Source organism: Corvus hawaiiensis, chromosome Z, assembly GCF_020740725.1.
Source record: "Corvus hawaiiensis isolate bCorHaw1 chromosome Z, bCorHaw1.pri.cur, whole genome shotgun sequence".
Taxonomy (NCBI): Eukaryota; Metazoa; Chordata; class Aves; order Passeriformes; family Corvidae; genus Corvus; species Corvus hawaiiensis.
The window spans coordinates 49,560,276-49,567,247 of NC_063255.1; the positions used below are offsets into that span (position 1 = coordinate 49,560,276).

Genomic DNA, 6,972 nt, shown 5'->3' on the forward strand with positions numbered 1-6,972 from the left:
TGAGCAGAGAGAGACAGAGAGATGAGCAGCAGAATGAACAGGAAGGAGCAAAATCAAATTTTAAGTGAGGTGAAAGGGACAGCCTTTTGGAAACTTTATAGTGGATCATTTATTTCAGTCATTTTCTGATCAAGCTCTAGGTCAACACACCACAGTGCCTTGAAGACAGACATCAATAAATGGAGTGAAAAAAGAGAAACCAAAGTTTCCATAATGCTCAGGGAGCAACAGGATAACAGTGTTTTAGCTGTAACAGCCATGCAGACTTTATGCCAGATTATATCACCAACAAAGAGTGCTGTTTTAAAATATGCAGATTTACAACAAGTTAAGACACATATTCACTTACTCCTGGACATCACATTAGACACCCTGGAGTGCCACTTCAAGATGCAAAGAAAACTAAATGTCAGCTCCCTTCTTATAAATAAAAATGTAGCAGGTTCAGTCATCTTTTACCCAGTGATCAGATTTGGCTCCTAGCTAGCTGAAGAGACAGATTGGGCTTGCTCCAAATCCACAAGGTCTTCTTCAAACAGAAAAAGCCCTATTTGTGTGGCATGCAAAATTCCTCATGTCTCAAGCTCTCTAATCTAACTGTGCAGCTCAGTTACAGTCTCAGGCTCTAGAAAAGAGTATAATGTTTAATTTGAGTTTACTGAGTTCTGAAACATTAAAGCCTTTCCTTTATACCAGTTTCAAAACTCTCCCTGCACTGTACTTTGCTACTTTGTATCCATAGCATTCTCTAAAAGGAGACTAATCAGTTTACTGCTTTGCCCAGTGTTTGGGTTTTCTCATCATCATTATTTTTTAACCTTGCCTGGCCATATATTTATGTTAGATTAGGACATCAAAAACACTCCTTTCCCCACCTCCCTGTCCCCACACATCCAATTTGAGCTGTTTCAGTGACTTTGATTTGTTTTTCCTTTCTCAAGGAGAGAATTAGTGTAAAACAAGGAGGAAGTGAATAGGCTGTGTAGCATTGAAGAAAATGAGCAAGAGATCGAGAGGTTACTCTCAGAGATGTTACAATCTCTCAAACTTCCACTTTAGTGGAGATCCAGGAGGACTTGGAAGACTCAAGTGGTCAAGGATCTGTTGAACATGAAGGCTAGAAGCTGGTCACTGCCCATAGTGGGAGGAAGGCAAAAACTTGACAATGACAGGTAGGACTGGAACATTTTATGACAGATATGAAGCCCTAGAACTAGAAGGACAGTCAACTGTTAAGAGGGATGAAGGTCCTTCTGGGATGAAGGGCCCACTCAAGGCAATGCAATCTAACCCGTCCTTCATGAACTTCTCTGTTAAGAGAAAAGAAGGGTAGTTGTCAGACGTGGCTCCCTTCTAATGGAAGGGAGGGCCCAATATGCAAACCAGACCCAACCAACAGGAAAGTCTTCTCCCTCCCTGGGGCTCAGGTAAGAGATATTACTAGAAAGCTCTCCAGCCCAGTAAGGCTCTTTGATTGTTGGTTCTTCAAGTCAGTGGTGATAAGATAACAAAGAGACAATCAAAATGGATATCAGGGTCTTAGGATGATTGGTTGAAGAATCAGGAGCACAAGTAGCATTTTCCTTGATTGTTCCAGTAGTAGGAATAATATTGAAAGGAACAGGTAGATCCATCAGGTCAATTCATGGCTCTGAGGTTGGTGTCACTGGAAAAATTTTGGAGTTTTTGACCATGAGGTAAGCTTTACAATATTTGGTTAATGGCACCTGATGGGATGAACCTTTGTAAGAGGGGAAAAAGGGTTCAAACACAGGAGGCCGTGGGGCTCATCGACAAAGCTTTAAATTAGTTTCAAAGGGGGAACGGACAAATCAATGCTTGCCAGAGCCATAGGAAGTCACACCAAAGCTTGAAGGAGGGAATGCCAGCGGGATCTCTCACACTGCTCCAGGTGTCAGCTACCATGGACCACACCTAAAATGTTTCTACACCAATGTGCACTGTGTGAGGAACAATAAAGAGGAGCTTGAGGCTTTGGCCTGGTCTCAGAGATTTTACATCACTGGAATAAATGAAACCAGGCAGGATGAGCCCTGTGACTGGAGTGCCATGTTGGACAGTCACAGGCTCTTCAGGAGGGACAGGCAGGGCAGGAGAGGTGGAAGGGCTGGAATGTACAGAGCCTGAAGTTGGCAATGGCAGGGTGACAGTGTCTGAGTAAGGATTAAGGGACACACAAATAATGCAGGTGTCATCGCAAAAGTCTGCTATGGCCACCTAGCCAGGACAATGATGCCAGTGAATTATTCTTTGAGGAACTAAGGGACACCTTCAAAACAACTGCCTTTGTCCTTATAGGAACATCAATGTGCCAGATGTTAACAGGGAGCATCACACAGCTAGCACAAGCAAGTCCCGAATAGTCCTAAAACATCTCAATGAAAACTTCAAGGTATAGTTACTAATGGAGCCAACTAGGAAAGGTGCCTTCCTTTGCCTTGATTTATTGCTTGTTAAGAGACAGCCTCTCATGTGTGAAGATTTGTGGCCATCGTGGCTCCAGCAACCATGAAGCAATCAAGCTTAAAATCTCTGTTGTCATGTTGTGATTCTTGGGACTGTCTTGTACCAGGCCAGGAGCTGGACACTGGTGATCTTTGTGGGCCCCTTCCAATGCAGGATGTTCTATGATTCTATGATAAACATATATAAATACACACAATATACTTTTACATCTGTAATATATAATTATATATTATACATTACTCAAAATATATGTATGCACAATACATATTTATCACGTGTTTCAAAGAGGGGCAATGAAGCTGATGAAGGGGCTGGAGCACAAGTCTTATGAGGAGAAGCTGAGTGTACTAGGGTTCTTTAACCTGGAAAAAAGGAGGGTCAGGGGAAGCCTTATCACTCTCTTTAACTGCCTGAAAGGAGGTTGTGTTGAGGTGAGTGTCAGTCTCTTCTACCAGGTAATATGTGACAAGGCCAAGAGGAAATGCCCTCAAGTTTTGACATGGAGTTTTAGATTAGATATTAGGAAAAAATTCTTAATTGACAGGGTTACCAAACATTGCAACTTCCTGTGTAAGACTTCCCAGGGAAGTGGTGAAGTTGGCATCCTTGAAAGTATTCAAGAAACACGTGGATATGGCACTGGAGGACATGGTTTAGTGGTGAATGTGGTATTGGAGCTAGGTTGTTTTTGGACTTGATGATTTAAGAGTTCTTTTCCAACCTTAACTTTTCATGATTCTATAGAACTGACCATGTACATTTATGAGTTACTCCTCAGATTGTTCCATTGCCACCCTTGCATATCTTCCTCGGTGACAGTTGCACTGAATAATCTGATGATTTGGAACCCACCATCAACAGGCCAACAGGCACAGGGTATTTGGGGACACTTTATTAGCATGCCCTGAAGTTCCAAAACTCTGCTTTGAAGTTGAGCACTAAGAACTTGAGTTAGCGGGACATCAAAGTAGCTATTCCCATATCCAAAGTAAACAAAACCCTTTTTTTTAACTCTAGAGATTTTATGGAGCAAGACTTCTCTCCAAAAGGCAGGAGCATGGACAAAACTCTTCCACATTCCATATTTCTGTATGTGAGATCTTTAAAAAACTTCTAATCGACTTACTTCTTATTTCCAGTCATCAGCTCTAGTGTCACAAACTTCCCTGGACGTTTATGAGTTATTGATCTTCTTTCCAGCTCTGCTCAAAGAATGGAGGCATGACAGATTTGCTTTACACGGAGCAAAGTCAACCCGAATGTTGCACACATGTTGCTGCCATGTTATTCAGGTCATGTTATGGGACTTCTTTGTAGATTACAGCACTCCAGCCCTTCTACCCTAAGAAAATTAAAATAAATAAGCTAACTAAAAGACAATAGGCTTTATATATTTTTTACTTGTGTGTAACTAGATTATTTCCTTAACTAAACCCCTTCTATTCTCCTCTGTTGTGTCAGTCTTGACAGAAGTAGAAATCCAACTTACATTTGTCATGCTGCTATCCGTATGACAGTTTCCATCTCTCTTCCTCCCTCCAAATGTCTGGCATTTGTACACAGGAAGAAAAGAGACAGAAACTCCTGGGAACTGGACACTTTTATCCTTACAGCCACATTCATTTACTGCAGAAGAGAATTTGTGCCCACGCTAAGACTATTCCTGTTCTTAGGTCAAAGTGAAAACATTCTCTCCTTGAAGATGAGACTATGACCTTGGACTGAGCACCTGAAGATGGGAGCATGTAGTCCTGCTCTTCTGACTGTTGTTCCTGCAGTGACAGACCCTGCCACACAGCCAGGGTGGATGTGACAAAGAGAGATGACTTTGGACACAAGCTCTCCACCAGAGCCCTAGAGGAGAGTGATGGTGAACAGAAATTGCATATAGCTGGGTAGCTTAAGCTCTCTTCCTAAGACTTTCTCACCTGGTCCAAGGCAGGTCCTTAAATTATATTTTTTAGTAAGTTCAGCAGGATCATATCTTTAAAGGAGGCATCACTCCCATCTAATCACAAAACACGCAGCTTTTTATTGCTTGGTTTTACTGTCCAGGAGAACCCCAGGACTGTTCACAGCGGGGGCCTGTGATGAAGGTGATAATATTAATTAACTTCACCCCAAAGAGCATGAGTAGGCTCAATTAACTTGCACTTGAAATCGCTTTGAAACTCTCACATAAAAATAATGGTGTTCTTTATCAGTTATTCCAAGTCAGTTATTCCAGTCTAATAACATTCTTATTATTATTCTTATGTTTATCTTTTGCAAAAAAAAAAAAAAAGAGAAGCTAAAGAAATGGATCCTGTCACTTTTAGATTCCCAAGAAAATTTCTGAACATTTGTACATCACAGATGGTATGAAGCCTAAAATCATTAAAATAAAATCAATGAAGTATCGAAAAAAAGACAAAAATCTAGGACTATATAAGTGAACCAATCCTCCAGAAAATTAAAAAACCTGAATAAGATGTAATAAACAAAAGGTGTCTAGTATTTTAAAAACACTGGGATTGTTTTTGTTGGTTTTTGTTTTAGTTTGGTTTGGCTGGTTGGTTGTGCATATTAATCAACTCAGTAAACCAGTTTTACAAATATTCTGTTGTTAAACAAGGTGATAAAGTAATAAGAGGGTAATTCTCATTTCTACAGTAGTGACCTTTAAAAGGCTGTATTAAATGATACAGTAATCTTTGTCCACAGGCTGGAAAAATATCTGTCTCACTCAGCTGGAGAAAAATTACAAAAGAAAAAATATGAACTGTTCATCTCCTTTAATTATCTGTAACAGCAGTTCCCTACTTCATTATGTTAGCTAAATAAATACCTGGACTTAAATACCGTTTACATAATGAGAACATTGGAGAAGACCCTGATGACAGTGCACAGCTCAAACACATTTTCAAACTCGTAGCAAAAAATGAGACACTAATTCTTACTGATTTTGCTGCCTGGTTTTCAGCACCTCTCTGGCAATACAGGACTGCTTAGCTTGCTTCCCACTTACCACATGCAAATACAGACCTATGCAGAGATGAATGCATTTTTAATTTTTAAATACCGAGGTGGGGATTCACTTGTGTCTTACCACACACTCCCTGTTCACAGGGAGCAGTAGCCTATGGGGAATATCAAAGTAAACAAATCACAGTGTTCCCACTGAACAGCTTAGCTGCACCTTCAGTAGTCTTCTTAAGAAACTGACTACTTCCTAAGACTACTGAGTTGAGGAAAAGGATGAGCTGCAGACATCAAAAGGGTAAGGTATATCTTTGAAATCCCTTCACAGTCCAGTATTTTGTTTATGACCAAAGCCCCTGAGCTGCATGTGAAAACCAGTTTCCATGGATATTTAAATGACACTTTTATCAGGCATATCAGAACAACACACTTTGATGTTTCAAAGTCTTGCAAGGTCACCTCTGAGCCACCCTCAAATTCATTTCTGTCAAGCAATCAACAATTCTTGTAAGCAACAAAGAGTGCTTGTGGCTTGTCAGTGTGACCAAATTGCAAAAGAATTGAAAATGTGAAGCACTGAAGCAGAGAAGATTAACCACACCAGCAACCTGTGACAGAAAACCAAGCACCTTTGCTACCTGTTCTTTCCTTGCCTCCTGCTCCTTCACAGTGCTTTGTTCTCCCTACCCTGCAGAACAAGCCACAGGTATTTTTGTGATGTGCAATGATTCATCTCTGAACTGAAGCACAAGACCAAAGCATTGACTCTGAAAACATGTCCATCTACCTTCCCTACGTTGATGTACCACTGAAATAGATAGGATGGCTCACTTTGTAAATCAGACGTGTTTGATGAATTGAGCCTTTGTGTATGACATATTTTATGGGAGAAACTTTTCAAGGCCAGCAAATTATGAAATCTTAGGACTTCAGTTCAAGTTGTCTGTCATCACGTGCAAAAAAAATCAGCTGTAGTAAAAGCTGAAATAAAATTATTGGGAAGAAATTAACAGCAATGAAAATGCTTTTCAAATTAATGCTTCAATTTTGAAATAGCTATTATAAACATTTTTGCTTGCTATGGCTTGCAGTTAAATTTTAAAAATAGCACTTAAATATGCATGTTAATAACATCCAGAAGGCATTTCTTTCAAGCCTGTTTGGGCTGTTGAAGGCCTTAATTTAACCACAGCATTCATTTATGTCTAGCAGTTAGAATTTTCTTTTAAGCTCAAAGGAGCCGAGAGTTGTAACTATGATCTAATTGGTGAGGAATGAAGAATGTTTTTCATGTTTTATAGACACCATGAATCCTGATCATTTTACTGCAGTAAATTATAGAGTGTTCTGCTCACTGTGTCTCCCTCTGGAAGTATGGGCCTATATCTCATTAAACTATAAAAATAAGTTGCAGTGTTCGGCACTCCTCGAAAGCTATTCTGCCAAGGTATGCTATTTTTATATCTCTAATGCATGTCAGAGAGTCAGTCCAGAGAAAGCTAGGTTTTTTACAGTCTAAAACTA

At 40.0% G+C, this 6,972-nt stretch overlaps 1 long non-coding RNA gene across 1 annotated transcript in view; it reads right to left on the bottom strand.

The window, feature by feature from the left end:
• Window positions 1-3,818, bottom strand: part of LOC125320039 — a 69,866-nt gene extending 66,048 nt beyond the window's left edge. The window contains exon 1 of the long non-coding RNA XR_007200972.1: window positions 3,614-3,818. This is a non-coding gene — a long non-coding RNA (uncharacterized LOC125320039). The remainder of the gene's footprint in view (window positions 1-3,613) is intronic.
• Between the last annotated feature and the right edge of the window lie 3,154 nt (window positions 3,819-6,972).